The sequence below is a fragment of the Eretmochelys imbricata genome, chromosome 4 (assembly GCF_965152235.1).
Source record: "Eretmochelys imbricata isolate rEreImb1 chromosome 4, rEreImb1.hap1, whole genome shotgun sequence".
In the NCBI taxonomy this organism is placed as follows: Eukaryota; Metazoa; Chordata; order Testudines; family Cheloniidae; genus Eretmochelys; species Eretmochelys imbricata.
The window spans coordinates 39,769,577-39,789,733 of NC_135575.1; the positions used below are offsets into that span (position 1 = coordinate 39,769,577).

Consider the following 20,157-nt stretch of genomic DNA (forward strand, 5'->3'; position numbering starts at 1 on the left):
TTATGCCAGGCAACACATGCACATATTAATCTAAGAATGATTTAGGAAAGCAAATTGTGCCTCCATCGGCTGACTAAAGAATTTATTATTTGGACAGAAGAGGATTTGGAACTTTGGTGAATTATTACACAGAAGAGGATTTGGAAATCTGGTGAATTGATCTCAGCTTAAACAACACTTTAGTAACAAGCTCAATTCTGAACTTTTAAACACTGTTTTGTCATGTTTCATACATTTATACCTGCAGAGCAGAATTGCAGCAGTGGGTGCTATGGAAACAATTTCTGTCTCTTGCATAGCTGAGATTCAGGGATTGATAGTCCATAATTATGTCTAATGAACAAAATCTAAAATAAAATATTTTCCTTTCTTTGGAGGAAGTAGATTAGCAGTATAATGTGATGCCCAAAGCTGCAGGATGAGGGCTTTCTAACTTGATGTCACTTTTTAAGCCAAAGGAACAATAGTTTCCCAGAAGCAAAAACTCCTCTGGTGAATTCTGAAGGGTGGCCAGTAACCCAGGCCCAGATTCACCAATGTGGACTCAGTGCACTTACACAGGGCCCTTCCATCTCAGGAGGGCCTCCAACCATGAGGGGAACCCCGCCCCAAAGAAACCACAGGGCCAAGAAGGGGACGAAACATTTCTTGCTGTGGTGAGAGCCAATGGGCCGGGGGGAGAGGAGAAGGGGCCAGGCCAGCCCCATGGGACATGAACTGCTGCAGGATGAGTGAAGGGTTGACTCACTCTCCAACACCATCCCCTGGAAACATGACCTGTTCCACACACATGGCCTCCATCCTTCCCCCACCCCCACCCCAATTACCATAATGAACAAGACCGCACAATTTTAATCTGGCATTGCAATAACCTCATTCCTCTAAAGAGACAACATTTCTCCTTCTGCCATCCTCAGGACCAACTAACCTTCATTCTGTCTGGAGTTCTGCACTGTCTCTCTCCAATTTGACTTTCTTCCTTCTATGGGTCACTTCCCCTGGGGGATGGTGGTGGTTAAACATGGGTCCTGTAAAGTGAAACTTTCAAAGGGGTCAGTGGAAGGTCTTTCAACCCATCTGAACACTTCTATTTTTTGGCATTGGTGTGTCTTATGCCTGCACAGCCTGAGGATTCCATATGAGATATTCATAGGAAAAGAAAAAAAATCCCATGACAGCAGAAGCAGTGGAGCTAGAAGGATTTACCTGGCCTATTTTTAATCCACCAGGATGCCCTCTCAAAGTATTGGTGAATAGCACTGAGCACTGCACACAAGCAGACATGGGGATCCTTCTGAGCAAACAACGGTAAGAGTTGCCAGCAGCCCCAGCAATTGCAGAAAGACCTCTCAGCCTGGTCCACCAAAAGGAGAAACCTCACTAATATTACTTACAATAACATTGTACTTGGGAGGTGGATCAGAGTTATTTTTCTTATCCCAGAGGGAGAATCAACAGGCCTTCTGCCTCAGATAACGCCTCCAAGATCTCCAGGCATGTACAGGCAGCATGCACACTGCTATATCCCCTTTGTGGGGTGCAGCTTATTCTAACACCCACTCCTCCCTCCTTTGTGGCTTAGCATTGCTGGGGGTTGGGGTGGAAGAAGGGGAAACAAAGCACCTGTTGTGAGAAGTGTAACTGGCTAATGTGGCTGCAGATCTAATGGGTCCTGGTGAGAAAATGAATATCCTGTCCATGCTTGTGTTGCATTGAGGAGTTCTCCCATAATGAAGCTGAAGAATATGGTTATACAGACTACAGACAGCAGGTCATCTGCATGGTCCTCGGGTTTTCGATGTTTGAGTAGCTGTAAACCACCAGTAACATTTTAGAAAAGCTGGAGGCCTGCATATGAAGGTGTTTGATCAGGTTGTCTTTCCTCTGGATTCAAAGTCACTCAGGCATAACTTGCCATGCTAATGCCACAGTTACTGAAGGTAAGTCAGTGGCCACTAAATGGGGCTATGGTTGGTGCTGTATACATTGGTCCATATGTGAGAGTATTAAGGTAGACCTTCCAAGCCCTCCGCTGACTAACAGAAATGGCCTCTGCTCGGGTGTCTTCCTCAGATAATGCGTTCAAACTACAAAAGTGTAAATAAAGTCACTCGAATAATGGGAATGCCAAATAGATTCACATCAGTCACTTCTGGCCAAGTAACAATTTTTTAAGAAGTCAGTGGTCTAAATTTACAGAGTGAAAGCCTCAGTCAAACACATTGAATTCAAATCATCTCCCTGGCTCTGTAGTCATAAGAATGGAAATACACAAGGTAGTAGATTACACTACTTATTCTTATTTCTGAGTCAATCCTCAGTCATGTCACATGGACAATAAGGACACAATCCTGTCCTTATTTACCCCTGTTGAACACATTTAGCCCTCCTGTAATAATGGCTCAGGCAAAAAAAAAAAAAAAAAAATTAAAACATAGAATAGGTTTTCACTGGGCAGTTACCCTTTTGAACATGATAATATACTATAATGAGATGAAGCAATAAAAAAGTAATATTAAATAGGGAGGGAAATCAAACCATTTGAGGTATATAGACTAAATGAATTAAATATGGACAAATAATCTTTGATCTTTATCTGATCCTGGGAGCTGCCGGTGTCCCCTGCTAAAACTGTACATAATATAAGCATTTAAATAAGTGGCCTTATTTTCAAAAGCACTGAGATTGTTCAGCAACTGGGAAAATAAAGCCCCCCTTTTTTTAGGTGCCTATCAATGAACTGATGGTCTGATTTTTTTCAAAGGTGCTTGGAACCCTCAGATCCCCCAGGAATTTTGAAAATCATACCCTTTATTTATATGTATAAAATCAGCTTTAGGTGCCTGATTTTCAGTACCCAATTTGAAAAAAAAAATGGCCTTAATGTCTCTCAGACAATTACATTGGTTACACCATTTAGCGACTTTTTCTCTCAGTTGTTATTTAAATGTAAACTCTGCTCTTTCTTTGTAACTACAGTCATGTTGAAGGTTCTGAGCAAACGGAAGCTAAAATTTGCTTTTAAAAACAAGGCACTGGCGTAAAGCAGAGGCCCACTGGGACTTCACTACTGTAGTGTTCCCTCACATTAGTGCAGGAGCGCAAAATATAACATAGACTAAACACTAGCCATTGCATGTCATACTGACAAAAAAACCCAGTCATTTAACTTATGTGAAACTGGATTTAACTTAACTTATGTGAAACATTCATGACTCGCAGTATTTCTGCTTTTCTATGTTTTGCTGCAAAAGCCATGGCTGATGATTTTGACTTTAACGTAACATTAAATTTAATGTAACTGAACTTAATTTCCTAAATGGGTATGCAGTATTTCCTGAGTTAAAATTATACTTAACAAAGAATACTCAGACTGAACTTTTGTAACTCATTACATGATGAATTATTCAAAAAACTAAATGTATTCTGGGTTCTGTTAATATCTAATTGTTTATATGTTTTAACTCTAAGGAGATGCCATGGCACTCAGGATGACTAATTTTACAGATGTTTCTAAAATCTGTGCTAGAAATTGACCTGGAGCTGAGCAAAAGTGTCATTTGAAAATTTGATAAATGAGTTATAAAGAGATTAATCTAATTTCCTCACCTTCATGTAACAGATGTGTGCCAACTGCACATTTTAAAACAGAATTTATCAAGAAAAGGTTTCACAGTTTTTATTTTGGGCCATTTGACAGCCTCAACATTTCTTGTTTTGCAAACTTTCAAAATGGCATATATGGTAATGGGGTACAGAATTGCTTAGCTACATTAGTGTTCTGGCAAACTGTATTATGATGGAGTTAATTAAGTCTTTCAGTCCTTACCCATTGAAGGCATGGGATTTTTTGCTGCATAAGGACTTCTGAATTTGTCAGTGAATAACTAATAAGACTGCAATCAATTTTCATTTGTCATATTAATTAAGGGAGATAGTTGTGAGTTCAAGGTAGGATACATAAGGTGGGGAAGGTTAGAGGTAGTGAAGTACAAAATATTTCATTACTGAGGGCATTCTGACATAAGGATTTAAAACAACCGGATTTTAAAGACAGAAATCACCACTGAAACCTAGATGATTGGGAAAAAGATAACTTTTTAAATTGACATTTTATGAAGCTGAGGCAATTCCATGTGGATTTCAAAAGGGAGATTTCCCTACATATGGGATTAAGTGGCCAAAGACTTTGCCACCAGAAGCAAAAAGGATGGCATGATGAAGATCATCAGTTTTTACTCTTAAAACAGGAAAGCAAAGAAAGGCAGGGGTATGTCTGGGATACATTCAGACACATGAGGGTGAAAGTTCTAAAAGAGCCTTAAAGACTTGAAAATTTGTGCCCAAATCCTGAAAAGTAACTGAATACCTGAATACCAAGTAACTGAATACCTGTGAGTATATCCAATGGACTTAATAGCATATGGATAGTTACTCATATGCTTAAGTAGCTGCAGGATCTGGCCCTTGACAGGGAACTATGGCAAAGTAGCAAAAATGACAGAACACCCTCAAAAATTATTAATGTGGTAAAGAAAGGTAAGAAGTCAAAAGAGAAAGTGTGGTTACTGGCACGCAAATTTACAGAGTTGATGATTGCTGGACCAGTTAGAGAAGCGACTTGGAGATGTTTTTACCATTGGGAGGTGGGTGGGGGGGGAGTTTAATTTTTTTTATATACCATCTTTGTACAACAAACATATCAAAACACTTCACAAAGGAATGCAATAAAAATGGGCAATACAGCCTAATTAATTTCCAACCAACTCGTTAGCTTCGCTTAATATTTTGTATGGCCTAGTGGATAACTTTCTTATAGTAAATTGACCCAACTATTGCAAATATTCATAGTAATCACTTTTCAGCTCCACTGTCCAAAATTTTCAGCTGTCCTTTGACCTTTTTTGCTTCAAGAGGAGGTAAAATGTTTCTCTGTGGCTAGTTTAGTTCTGCCACCAAATTGCCGCCGCTGGACACAGACTGCTGCCCCATTTTGAATGCCGCCCCAAGCACCTGTTTGGAAAGCTGGTGCCTGGAGTCGGCCCTGGATCTAAGCCTCTCCCATTAAAATAGAGCATATTTTAGTACCACAAAAATGCCAGGTTATCTAAAGCACTAAGTTATTTATATGACTTTACAATACACCCCAGAAAATGTTAATAAAAGCATTGGGATAGTTGGCAGGATTAATTCAGTGATGTTTGTTATTTCTGAACAGCTAGAAATGGTTATATTTTGATTGAGTTTTGATGTTGTGAGTCAGTTCTGCTTCGGCTGCTAGACAGTGTCATAGTGGCCCATTCATTCACTGTGGGGTGTATTACCCTTTAGTCTAAGAGTTATGCCCATGCATAGAGAAAACAATACACTCCACACAAACATTTGGATGCAAGATCTCGGAAAAAGCAGCAGTGAGAAGCATTTTAAGTTGATTATTTTTTTCCATATTAATCTTTGATTACAAGCTATTCCATTATTGAAACTATTCTTTATGCAACAAGGAATAATGTACTCTGAACTGTACATACAAAACACTAAATTCTGCCCTAGATTGCTGAGCACTAATATCACTGAAGCCAAAGGGAACTGTGCACCAATCAGTCAAGATCTGAATTTGTCCCTAAGCTTGTTCTTCCATTGCAAGTTTCTGATGTAGCATTCAATAAAGAGACAGCTAGAACGGTTTGATAAAGATAAAAATAACATTAGAATTATAGCTTCTGTACAGTTTGAGGAACTGGCACATTTTTTTACTCTAGTTGAAGTCCCTTTGAAGGGGGTAGACTCTCCAAGAATCATTTTACATTTGAAGACTCTACTCACTCAATCTTTGTCATATATTTATTCTACATTCTCTTTCCCTTATGCATATCATCCCCTTTTGTTTGTGCTCTTCCACTCTGCTCCTAAGCGAACAGCTGGTCTGCTTCCTTCCTACACTTGACCTCAACCCTTATTTCCTGTTAAGCATTTCTCCCCACCAGTAAAGTGTTAACAATGGGGTCTATCAAACTGAAAGAGGGTAATTTAGTGAGTTTCTTTTTCTCCAGAAGTTAGGTTCCCACCAAACACCAATATTGGTTACCCACTCATGTCCCAGTAACTAGGTGAGTTGTCATTTTAAAGTTTTTACATTCCCAAATCTACATAACCATACAGTGTGCATTTAATTTTTTCCCTAAAACAACATCTGCTAGTAAGAAGGCTTACCTGATGCTAGCAGTACCATGTAACCTCGTGCCACATTGGTCCAATTTAATAGCAGTAGCAGCAAACATGCTTTAGGGGAGCAAATATATACAAATGCACCTCAGATGTGATGGGGGAGCATGAAAGTAAGGGAAGGAGAGGTTATGCAGTGTGCTGACCGCTCCCTCTGCATGAGCATTTGGGGCTCTGAGTGTCTTTTGAGGATTGGGCAGTCGGAGCAAGTGGGCTAAGGAAGTACTGCTCTTGGAGTAGTGCTTTCCTGGGAAATCTGCTAAGTTTCCAGTGGAAAACCCCTTAATTCAGCTCAAAGCAGCATAAATATCTGGTCTGCATCTTCACTCACTGTTTAAAAGAGTGTGCAGCATGCAGCCCGAAGGGAACAAACAGCATGTCCACCAACCTGGCTTCCAGGGAGCATGTGGGCTCTGGATTGTCAGTGAAGAGTCAGGCATTCTGTAAGGGTATCATGAAATGCACAAGTCTGGGGCCAGTATTCCCACGTGACTCTTGGGTCCCGTTATCTGTCCTATCCATGAAGCTATTAATCACTTCCCAAGGGAAAAATAATTTGTTTGACTGTCCATGGGGTTACATCAACATGGCATCTCTCTTCAGTTAACTTCCCTTTCTGCACTTTTTCTTAATATGATTTCCCCCCCCCCCTCCAAAATAAGAGAGTGATTTGGGTAAAAATGGCATGGTTATTTATCCAAATAAGAAGAACCTTCTCTAACCCTACCCTGGTTCACTTAGGACTCAATCCAGCAGAGCACTTAAGCATGTACCACCTTTACTCCCATTAAATAGTACCCTACATGATTATTGAATTCAGGGGCAACATTCAGACACTATAATAAAATTCAATGGATGGGTGGCAGAAGCTGACCCTACATCTGATCCCTCAGATTTATATCTGCTAACTTTAGTGACAAAGGTTTATATTTCTTCTTACCCCTGCAGAGCCAGCACAGCTAAGAGAGAATGAGTTAGATTGTATTTGCTGCTGTGCATCATCAACAAAATTGATTACTAAATTCCCATCAGTGACACCAGTGCCCCTTGGACAAAACAGGGCTGCACAGGTGTCACTGAAGGTATAATTTGGCTTCCAGAAGCTTTATCACAGCTGATCATGCACAAGAACGAATGATCCCAGCTTGAATTTTCACAGCTAGCAGTTAGGAAAACATTTTTTTTTTACCTGTAAGTGGAGCACATTGGATACAGAAATCTTTGAGATACAATCATGGAACCCCATGATACCATTTTAGAGTCACTTTTCAGGATATAGCTGCACTTTGAATATTTGTATAATGCATTGAAGATATCATGCACTAGACAAATGCTAAGTATTGTTAACACCCACCCCTATTTGTCTTGGATAGTTTCCAAAATTTCTTCAAACCAACTGTACGGGGAGATTTTGATGGACCAGAAAAAGGCCAGGGACCACTACTGATAGTGTAATATCGATTATCATACTTGTTGCTAACAGCAGACAAACTAGTAGGCGTTTTTGTAGGGCTGTGCAGCGGCTGTAGTCTTAGCATGACTGAGCCAGGAAGGGAGAGGGTTTGAGCAACCACAGGAAGGGAACCTCTTACTCAGTCTTGACCTGCCCCTGAGCCCTTCCTGTTGACAGTGCTAGGGTCTGTTTTAGGACAAAAACAAGAAGCTTATCTATATTTACCCTCTGAGATGTGTTTGTCAGGGCCTCAAGGCATGAGGACTCTGCAAGAACCCATCTGGCTAATTAGTAATCTGAGGCAACCTCTTGCTTAGCCTTTTGAAATTGCTTGCCTAACAAGTTTTTTTGATTGATGTTTTATTGTCCACTATCAAGGATAAATAAGGGGGTAGAAGTTTCGGCTAGTTGGATCTCTTCATGGACCTACCTTAAGGTCCCCACCGGCAGCCATCAGAAGGCTGCTGCTGTACCACTTGAGAGCCACACCAAACTTTGGTAATTATTGACAGTTGGGGGTGTTTTACTAAGCTGTTCCGTGTGTGTGTAAGTGCTTGAGACTAAATAAAGTATAGCTTTAAGTGAGAGCACTCTTGTATTTTACTGATTGTACCAGCCATCTATCGGTCAGATGATCTTGTCTCCACTGATTTATTTCCTGACACCACCTAGCACAGAGTAAATTTACCAAGAGTTTTGGGTTGAGGGAACCCCAAGTAACACAACCACTGGACAAAAAGGAAGTTAGGTTCCAGTATGTATGGAGAATTATCACAACACTAAATCTCTGTTGTAGTATTGTTGTAATACATTGAAAACAACAGCTTATGGTTGTTGGAGTCTATTCATTTAAAAAATAAAACATAATCTCACCTGTGCAATGGCTACATTACAGCAATCGCCACAAAGTAAATAGCCCTAGGAAAAATAGTGACTTGTGCATAATTTTGGACTTTTTTCAAAAAGGAAATTTAATGAAAAATACAGGGTTTTTTTCATTGTTTGGGAGATATGGGATGACTCTGGAAGAGCTTAGAAGTCACATTTAGATAATTCATAAAGCTCATTTCTGCATCATCACATAAAAAAAAGTGTTTACACTCTACATACGCACAAAAACTACCAAGAAGTATGTATGAGTAAACTGAATAATTAATTGCCTAATAACATTGTCCTTCATTTCTTCCCTTCCTTCTGTATGTTATATTCTCACGTGTATGTTAAGGCTGTCCAGCTTGTAAACGCTTTGGTCCAGGGATCTATGTTTTCTGTAAACTACCTAGCACAATAGTGGATGCTAAAAATATTTCTAGCAAAGTTGCCTTGAGGGAAAGTGATAAGAAGTAGGTTAGATGCCATAAGTGCAACCAGAGAAACTATTCAAGGAGGAGAAGAAAGGGAAATGAAAACTGGAACTATTGTAAGCATAGATAAGATTAGGTTTTAGCATCTGTTTGGAGATCAAGGCTTAAAATCTTTTCAATGTTCATAATAAATTAATCTCTCTTTCCATGTAAGAAGTGTTGTGCTTTGAATATTGTAACATTAACAATGTAAGCACATTAGGCCAAATGACATTGTGTATGAAGCAAAAGAATTAATGTGAAGTCTTAAAAGACAGATTCTGCAACTGCTGAGTACAAGACACTTCAATTGATATCAACTGACCTCTGTTCCAGGGCTCTAATGAAGGGAGTTGGGGAACTGTTGTGTAAAGCAGTATCTCATCCCATAACATTGCATATGCTACTTTCCTTGTATATACTTGCACGGGGAAGTTTCAAATCCTCTATCTGCAAGTACTAGAGTTGAATCAGTCCTTTTAAATTAAGTTCAAAAGGAATTTAATTTACGCAGGTCCACAGGCTCTGAAATTTAACACTGTTCTCATTCAGACAAGCCTGGTTTTCCCATGGTCAGATCTCATTACAAACCTATGCTTTATGCATAAGCGCCAGAAGCGGGACTAGGTCTCAGGTTTAATGCCTCAACACAATCTTTAAAGGAAACAACATATTTCCTCTTTTGGATATAATTATAAGCCAAAGTATGAAATAATAATGAGACAATGTTCCAAACCGGGGGAATTAACAATGATTAAAATGTTCTAGGTCCCTGCCTAGCAGAGTCAGGCACAACATCTAGGGAATTATTTTCCCCTTCCCTCCACTTCTCTGCCCTCCCACCCCCGGTGGAAGAGACAGCTCACCTAGAATGCAGCAACTTTTTCAACAAAACCAAATGCAAATAGCTTCTTTCAAGTTGGACTAGCCACTCCTTTGGATCAAAAGGGGCAGACTTTGCCAATAAGGGAAAAAGACAAAAGAGCACATGACTTCAGAATTAAAATTGTACAATAAATCCAGGCTCACACTCAAAATGACCTATGATTAGTAACTTAATAAAATTCCAGATATGCATATAGAGCAAAAAGATAATATTGTTTCTATGTACAGTTTGCAGAACAATGAACCGCTGCTGGTTTGAGGGCGACATTCAAATTTAATCCAAGAGTTTAAAGTTTTATGTGCTTCAAATCAAATGTTTCAAACACCAATTGCTATTTTTAATGGTTTGTTAAGTGCTGTCCAAGACAGATATCATGAGAGTGCTTCCCTGAAGTGCATACAGTTTAGCTTTAAAAGCTCTAGCCACAAAGTATGTGTTTGTCATACTGTTACACAGTAGGTACGCATAAATACATAATAATAGTCCTGAAGAATCACCAGTGTAGTTTTTAATTTAAAAGTAAGTAAATAATTCACAATGAACAATTTATTCACAGAATGTAGCCCTTATCTCTATTTGCAACTATTCCACAAAGCGTTGATTTTTATGAATTTGTTCAGTACTGGAAATTGTTCTGTGAACATTATGTGAGAGATAATTTCAGTTTATAGTGCTTCCACACTCTCTTTTTCAAGTATTCCTTTGATTGTTGGATAAAAATTTGTTTTTAGTCACCTGTGTTACATGGCATTACTTCTATTCCCTGATTGGATGATCTAACCTTTAAAAATATATTTGTTCCATAATTAAATGAGTCTCCAATATGGATCCAAAATTTGGTTTTTGATTTAACTTTAATATGAAAAAAATGCCTCTAGCACAAACATTAATAAAAAGCGAATGAAAAGAGATACAATCATAACTAAGCAAAATTATTTTAGATAGTCACCAATATGTCTGCAAGAAAATGAATTACCTTGATGACAGCTGGGTGCTGCTGCGATGGGTAGTTTGGAAAGACATATAACAATAGTGATATCATATATTTATATTTTGCTTTTAATCCTGAAAGATAATAAAGCTCATCACAAACTATGGACTGTATAGTACAACTTCACTTATCCAAAGGCCTTGGGCAGATATCCAAATATTTCAAGTAACAGAGGTCCGGTAATAAAGGAATCTAGTTCTGCAAATACCAAACGCAACATTCAAGGGGTGAGATTCTATCTAAGAGGTTCAGTCCAGAACTCACAGTGCAGGAGGGAAAGCGAAGGTGCTTTTAAATCATCTGTATGCTTCCCGCTTCTGGGCTGCTTTAAGAACCTTGGGTGCTGCTTAAGTTAAAGCAGCCTGGCCCTGGCTACAGAGATTGTTACAGCACCCGGGCAAAACAGTGCAGTTTCCCCAACCTGATTATTGGATATGGCTGAACTGTTTTAGCTGAAACATTCAAAAACAAATAATATGACCTCAGGAAGACACCTGAAACGGAATATTCCAGCGTGAACAGGTAAAGTCTGGTGAGGGTGACCAGATGCCCCGATTTTATAGGGACAGTCCTGATATTTGGGGCTTTGTCTTCTATAGACACCTATTACCCCAACCCCCATCCTGATTTTTCACACTTGCTGTCTGGTCACCTTAAATCTGGCAAATTTATAAACAGACTTTGAAGGATTAGATTTTTATTGGTAAATGTCGGTAAACATCAATTTCACCATACACAAAAACCAACAAAAAACATTTCTGTAGGATAATAATTGAAATTTACAGATAGGCCAAGTAAGAAAAAAAGATGCTTGAGAACTAATTATATTTTGACTTAAGGATATTTACTTTGTATATTTTGATATGTGATGTTTACAATTTGCATCTTAAAGAGTACTAAGTTTAAAACTTCTTGAGTCAATGTCTGCTGTCACTAAATAATTATTGTCTGACCTCCCCATAATTTCCCACAACTGTGAAAATTATATTTTTTTAATAAAAATTGACAAAAAAGCTTAAAAACAAACATTGATATTATCTCTCAACATTATACACACATACCCTGAAATTCTGTCAAACCTACTTATAAGCACCTGAAAACAGGAGCTTATAAAAAGGAAAAGTTGGGCAGCCTTTACTACACATGGCACTAACAGCTCCAACTAAAATACATAAAAAATACATATGTTCATCAGTCAAAACACTAATACACACACATGTGCCAACTATTGAAGATAAGCATACTATCAAAGACAGGAAACTGAACAAAGCATGTGCCAACCATTCTCAGGTACTATCATTTAGAAAAAAAAATGATGAAATAAAATCCTGCTTTCATTGCCCTCCTCTTCTGTTATCTTGTCACATTAGGGTCATTTATGTACAGTGCAATATTATTCCAAAGTGGTAAGTCATATAAACCTAAATGAGGCACACAGGGCCAATTTTGTCCCCAGCACAAATGGATAGAGCTACCATTATCTACCAGCTTGTGATTCCTTGGCTTATACTGGACTGAATTTAGTCCTGTGTGTATACCCCATTTAGAGAAGGATGAAGAAATAGAAATTAAAATGAGTTAGATGGTTTTTACCAAATACACTTCAGAACATTTAATTCGGTGTTTGCAGAAAACAATGACAGTGTAGGATTTTAAGTTTAGGAACAGTCATTATTTTAGGATTACTTCCCTTGGTGTGAAGTATTTTTGCATTACTCAGAGATAATAAAGAAATCATACCACAATAGTTCTCCAGCTTTTCAAATTTCTTAGGTGACATTGACATGTGAAGGGTTTAATTTAGAGCCCAAACATAAGCATTATAGAAAGACAGTTCACAGTGAGGATATGTTACCGCATTCAGACACTGTTTGAATGCCTGCTACTTTCTTGGGAGTAGATTTATGGTAACATGATAATAGGTTTCCCTCAATGCAGCATGGGACAGAGATGTGTGTGAAAGTGAAAGCTCATATTCTCTTTGGAGCAAGAGCAGGACAGGATAACACCACCATACTCAAAGCCAGTAAAGAAAAGACACTCATCTGAGGCAGCTTGTTATAGTGTCATTGATAATAATATTTATGTGTACTTCAAAGACCTTGGAATGGTTTTCTTCCTTTTTTCTTTGTAAAAGATATAGTAACAAAATAGCATTTTACTGCTGGATCCTTTTTTATAGAAAAGATTTTATTCTTATTTTTCTGTTGCAATAAGAAAATATTTCTAAATTGAGTAGTACTTTGTATCTCTGATTGCAGTAATCTCATTTCATTTAAATACAAACATTTGGAGTATGAGCTGAAAAGCTCACAGAAAAAAAATCTGGATATAGATTCTAATCTGAGTTATGACAGTGTAGAATACCAAATCCAGTGATGAATGCTGGTCACATGCCACGTGAGGCATGTTGTACATACGCTAAGAAGAAGCAAAGCAGAATTTGGCTTCATATTTTAGGTGGAGCGGGAAGCAACACCAATTGTTAAGATTGACTGAAATTTTCCATTTTAAGACCCTGTATTCACTTGCTTTTAACTTTGCCAAACTTTAACCAACTATGCTGAATTTTTTCATGGTGGGTGTTTGCCTATATACATAATAAAATTATGAAAAATTATGCATCTGTGCTTTGCATCAGGGACTTAGTATTTGGTAGAGGGTTGTCCTGGGTCCTGAGAGGTACCTTGTGCTGTCCCAATGAAAAATCCATCCAAATTTGGCTGAGTGCAAAGCTTCTGAAAAAAAAATCACTGTTTGCACATGCTCAGCAAAGGCTTGCTAGAGTTTGACGCAACACATTCTTAATTGTCCACAATCACACCAAGATCTCTTTTTTGAGTGGTAATAGCTAATTTAGAACCCATTGTTTTGTGTGTATAGTTGGAATTATTCTTTCTTCAATGTGCATTACTTTTCACTTATTCGCAAAAAGAAAAGGAGTTCTTGTGGCACCTTAGAGACTAACCAATTTATTTGAGCATAAGCTTTCATGAGCTACAGCTCACTTAACATTGAATTTCATCCACCATTCTGTTGCCCAATCACCCAGTTTCATGAGATCCCTTTGTAACTCTTCACAGTCAGCTTTGGAGTTAACCATCTTGAGTAATTTTGTATCATCTGCAAACTTTGCCACTTCGCTAGTCACCCCTTTTCCAGGTCATTTATGAATGTGTTGGACAGCACAGGTCCCAGTACAGATGTTTGGGGAACCTCGATATTTAGCTGTTCTTACAGTGAAAACTGACCGTGTATTTCGACCCTTTATTTTCTCTCTTTTAACCAGTTGCTGATCCATGAGAGGATCTTCCCCTTTATCTCATGCTTATTTTGCTTAAGAACCTTTGTTGTGGGACCAAGTGCACTATAGCAGCTGGATCACCCTCATCCATACACTTATTTGAGGTCCCGCAAGGAATTCTAATAGGTTAGTGAGGTGTGATTTCCTTTTACAAAAGCCATGCTGACTCTTCCCTAACATACTGCATTAATCTATGTGTCTGATAATTCTGTTCTTTACCATGGTTTCAACCAACTTGTCAAGTATTGAAGTTAGGCTTATCAGGATCACCTCTGGAGCCTTTTAAAAAAATGATATTACATTAGCTATCTTCTAGTGAACTGGTACAGAGGTTGACCTAAGATACCAAAGTGAGTAGTTCTGCAATTTCATATTTGAGCTCCTTCAGAACACTTGGTGAATACCATCTGCTCCTGGTGACTTATTTCTGTTTTATGAATTTATGAATTTGTTCCTAAGTCTCCTCTACTGACACCTCAGTCTGGGACAGTTCCTCAGATTTCTCACCTAAAAAAGAATGGCTCTGGTGTATGAATCTGTCTCATATTTTCTGCAGCCAAGACTAATGCAAAAAGTTCATTTAGCTTCTCTGCATCCCTCGAGCACTCCCTTAGCACCTTGATTCCAGCTGCCCCATTGATTGTTTGGTAGGCTTTGGTAGATTTGGTAGGTTTGATGTACTTTTTTTCTGTTACTTTTTGTGTCTTTTGCTAGCTGCTCTTCAAATTCTCTTTTGGCCTATCTAATTATACTTTTAGGCTTGACTTGCCAGAGTTCATGCTCCTTTCCATTCTCCTCACTAGCATTTGACTTCCAGTTTTTAAAGGATGCCTTTTTTATCTCTAACTGCCTCTTCCACAATGCTGTTTAGTCATAGTGGCATTTTTATTTTGGTTCTCTTACTGTTTTGGGGGGGATGTCAAGGCTGATTCCCCACTCTGGCACTTGGAGTGCAGAAGGTGAGGGCCCTCAAGGACTCTAAAAATTAATACGTGCCACTCGAGGCTTGCATTAAACTCCCAAGCTTTTCTCTGACCTTGGATGGGTAGATGCTGCCACCACCCAAGTGCAGAACCCCTTTGAGAGACCAGGAACGCTCACTTGGGAATTCCTTTCTGTGAGGTACCCTCAAGCCCTTTCACACACACCCCTTCACCCACCCCGGGGAAGAGCTGAGAAAGAAAAAGAAAGAAATCAGCTGTTGCCACCAGCTAATTAAACATGTGCACAAACCTCTTAAGACACAAAAATCCAATTTTGTTCTTTAAAAAGGTACATTTTATTAATTAAAAAAAAAGAAAGAAACTACATCTGGGAACTTAGGCATTTGCTAGATTTAAAGAAAAACAGCTACAAGGATTAAGCATGAAGAATAGCTTTCTTGAGGTCCAGCTTAAAGGTTCCAAGCAACACAAAAGCACTGGGGGTTAGCACAGAGGAGTCCACAAGCCCTAAAGAAATAAAAAGACATAAACCTAATCACGTCTTCCTAGACATTTCCTGATCTATTTACATATCTGTGGTTTCAAATGAGTAGTTTCTAGGTATGATACTGAGGATTTTTCATACCTGGCCCCAACAGCATAAATGTTGCCCTGTTCACCTTTCCCCGGGAGAACAACCAAAAAGGGACAGACAAAAGGGGAGTCTTGTTTCAATTTTAAAAAGTTCTAGCCTTCCCTTTGGTTCTTTTGGCCAGGTGCCCACTCACTTCCTTTTACCTATGGATAGCAGTGAGACTTTTTAACCCTTTACAGGTAGAGCAATTAGAGAACTAGGTACTCTACTAGTACAATTAGGTACTAAGAGGCATTTTATAGCTACTGACTGGCTGGGTGTCCATAAAAGGGAGCTACCCAGTTCCCTTCATTTATCATAGGGGTATACATTTAGTTTGAGCCTGTCATACAGAGTCATACAATGCTGTATGACCAGAGTGAGAAAGAAAAGGTGATCCACAGAGACCTCAATTACTTCTGCCTCAGTCTAACCATCAAAAAGGACAATTCATTGATTAAAACACCTACCAGTTTTGAAAAGCCTGTCAAAAGAGCATCTTTGCAAACAAAGATATGGAGATCTTCACACATAGGTAACTTGGATGGAAAAATGTGGATAATGAACTATTTCCTGTATTCTCCATAGAGCCTTTAAACTAACAAACAAATGCAAATATTTGGAAGTGGTCATTTTAACTTATTGATGATGCCATTGTTTATCCCTGTTTCTATGGTAACAGCACCACTTGACGGCTCCACATCTCCCTCATCCTAAAACAGACATAATATACTTTTAAATAATTTATGAGGCATGTTTGTGTAGAGAGTTGACTAAATCGGTGGTGTCTGACACTTGCCTGCTTATTGAACCTGTGCAATGCCTTAGTATGAATAAATGTTCATCCTAAGTTAAAGTCTGATTCTACAAGTTGCAGCACACTCAAGTTCTACTGGTGTCAAAGGGTGCTCAGCATTGCACAAGATTGGGCCCATATAATTTATTTATGAGCTCTATTAGTGACATTTGAGACAAGAGAAGCTGAGCAAGATGGGAGTCACCTTAGTAGGGATTTTCAGATCTGAAATTGTTGGACTAAATGACAGTGATGGGGGGCGGCTATTGCAAGTGTATCTTTGCGACTAAGTGTTATTGTGTAACGGCAGTAGCTGACTGCAAAAGGAAAATATCAGTGGTTACAGAGAAATGCATGAGAAAAGCTAACATTCTGGGGTATTTGGATAAGCTCTCCTTTGTGATAGTTTTAGGGGATTTTACGTTATATGTACTGCAAGTTGGTACATAATAAATAAGCAGAAAACTGAAAGCAACAAAAGAACTGAAGCTACAGTAACACATACCTTCTTCCTCTCATAAGAACATAAGAACGGCCATACTGAGCCAGACCAAAGGTCTATCTAGCCCAGTATCCTGTCTTTCAACAGTAGCCAATGTCAGGTGCCCCAGAGGGAATGAACAGACCGGGTCATCATCCAGTGATCCATCCCCTGTCACCCACTCCCAGCTTCTGGCAGACGGAGGCTAGGGACACCCTCTCTGCCCATCCTGGCTAATAACCATTCATGGACCTATCCTCCTCATGTTTCACAGACATGTAAGCACAGCCCCTTCCTCTCCCTTCACATGAGCACATGCACACACCCTTTCTCTTCTTTCACATTTCCTCACCTTTAGACTCTCCTCCTTTCCTCTTATTCCCTTGTCACACTTATCCTCTAGCTTTAGTCTTAAACACACACCGTCTTTACTTCTTCTTTCACACTCTTCTCTCCTTTCCACTTCCCCTGCAATCAAACCAATTCACCATCTCTCTCCTTTCACACTCTTTTTACACTCCTTACCTTTCTTGCTCCTCTTCCCTCCCCTTGCACACTTCATCCCTCTCTTTCTCCATCCCTCCCAAGAGAAGTGGGGATTAGTACCCCCAGTAGAACCTGGAGTCCTTTCTCAATGGAAAGGAGACTACAGGTTCTGTCTGGCTTCACATCCTCCATGTGTGAACAGGTGAGGGGAGACAGAGCACTGGGCAGTGGAGGGTGGAGCACTGTTGAGGGTGGAGCGCGGGGTGATGGAAAGAAAAGAAACAGATCAGTTACTGCTGGTGCTGCAGCAGCAGGCAAAGATGTCTCTGGAACCCCTGCTACTAACTGCATCTACCATATTACAGGCGGAAGCTTGATCTGCTCATTGTCATCTCATCTGCTAAGTCTGGGTCCACGGCCACATTCCAAGTGGTATATGAAAATCATCAAGAAATCCTTATCCAAAACAGTCTATAAGTTTGTCTCCTCCAATCAAGATGACAGTTCAGCAATCAGTATTTAAAAGATCGTTGCCAATATGAACTTTAATCAGGTCAAACCATGAGTTAAAAGTAGCTTTAGATGCTGCACCTGCTTCTGTGACCCCTTGCCTCATGTTGTGGTTTCACAAACACATTTTCTTCATTTTGCTCTCTCCCTTCTGCTGTATGTGACCCACACAAACATAAGGAGGAAGCTAACTCACTGATAAGGGAAAGAGTAGAACTGACTAGACACAAAGTGCTCTCAAATGCCAAAAGCGATTAACCTGAAAAAAAATGAATTTTTTCTCTTATCTCATTCAGGAACAGTAACCTTAGGAGTTGCTTTATTACAAAAGGAAATAAAAGATTTTCAGGAAGAAAAGAGTTATTTAAGGTGGATGGTGCCCCTTTAACGTTTTGATAAAATGAAACAGAAATGCTTCCTTCAAATTAAAATTGCAGGAAATGTTTCACAATTTCAAAAAATATGGCACTTTGATCATTTTTTAATGAAGCTGCTATTTATTTTATGGATATTTCACTTCAGGGTCACCATGTTGTCCTTAATACTTTAGCAATGCCAATATTTGAATGAGTTGGTATTTTCTTTAAAGCAAATTTCTATCCTTGATTTATCCACCTCTTTCTGTATCCCAACAAGCAAATAACCTCATGGGTTGCCCCAAAACATAAATCACCATCAATTCTCTTTTAACAGCAACTGTAAATACAAAACAAAAGCCAATGTGCCTAAATAACATTTATTATCAATAGATGTCCCTTGAGTAATAGTTCAAGCTACTCCTGAGCTCTCAAGCAGTTGAAAGTTTCTCTTCCAAACTATTTTTCATTTGATACTGTTTTTTTGGGCTCCACAACCACTATTATATGCCAAACACTATTGAATTTTTTTAAACCAACCAACCAACCAAGCAAGTTAAGGCTGCACTGGTTTGTATTTACATGATCACAGTTAAGGTCAAATTGCCCCATTATGTAAAAATTCCTAGCCATAGCCTTCTCTGAGAATTGCAGGCTTTAGGATATACTTCTTTAAGTTTATAGCGCAGTGAAATCTGATTTATGAGACTACTCAAGGGACCAACAAAAAGCAGTTGATTACTAAACGTTGCCTTCTGATATAAGTGGAGAAAAATGTATTCAGTACATTTGTGGATTGTTTGGGGCTGTCTCTGAAGACATGGGGTTGCAAAATAAGTTTGGTTTGTAGTACTGATTTTGCAAAATTTCTGTTTGTGGTGAGTTATGTTCATTGACTGTACATGGAATTCTTCATGCATTGCAAAAAAACATAACATCATCATCAAAAGACATCCAGCTGTATACACTGACGGGGTTAGTGAATTAATAAAATAATCATTACAAAAATGCAAGGCAAACCAGTAAAGAGCTGAAACATTTTCTACAGTATATTAGTAGTTTAGAATCACTCTAGACATGCTTTTTAATGTCCCCTCTGCAGACTATTCATGTCACCTCTGTCCTTAAATCCATGAAATTCTATTTCTCATACACATTTTGTTTTCCAGTGTTGTTCCAAGTTTCAGATCTACTGCAATCTCTTCTCTAGCCATATTTCATTACATTTTGTAAACCTCTTGCCTTCAATAACTGCAAATGAAACTCTGGCACAATGTCTCCCTCTAGGCCACAGACATTTTCCAAGTTCCCATAATTCAATGTTACAGTGGAATAAAAGACAGACTTGTTTCTCTTCCATCTGTGCAGTAAAAATAATAGATCAGCTAGCATCCAATACAATGTACTTACTGTAAAAGAAAGCATGGATACTTTCACTTACCAGCAGCTACTTAATTGTCCAGAGTTTGGAGATCTGTGTCATTTGCAGTACTTGTTGTGCTATATAAAACACCACTTCCTGTTTGGCTCTAAACCAAGAGTTTCCTGTCTTCAGGGCGTACAACCTAGAAACACACTTGAGGTTCCAGTGGTTTTATGTTAGTACGAGAAAGCCATGTAGATAAACTTAGCCATGTAGAAATTATTCGTGGGGGAGGGGGAGGAATGTCTTTTCAATTGAATGTGTTTATGTAGAGTTGCTATATGAAGCTCAGTTAAACACAGCAACCACAAGTACTCCGCTAAGACTTTCTCTTTCTTATGAGAAAAAC

General features: G+C 38.9%; 1 protein-coding gene across 1 annotated transcript in view; it reads right to left on the bottom strand.

Annotated features, from left to right (window-relative positions):
* The window catches only part of LOC144263986 (bifunctional heparan sulfate N-deacetylase/N-sulfotransferase 4-like), a 246,851-nt gene extending 226,987 nt beyond the window's left edge, over positions 1 to 19,864 (bottom strand). The window contains exon 1 of the mRNA XM_077815165.1: positions 19,827 to 19,864. The gene's annotated coding sequence lies outside the window, so the exon portion shown is untranslated. The remainder of the gene's footprint in view (positions 1 to 19,826) is intronic.
* Positions 19,865 to 20,157: the final 293 nt, after the last annotated feature.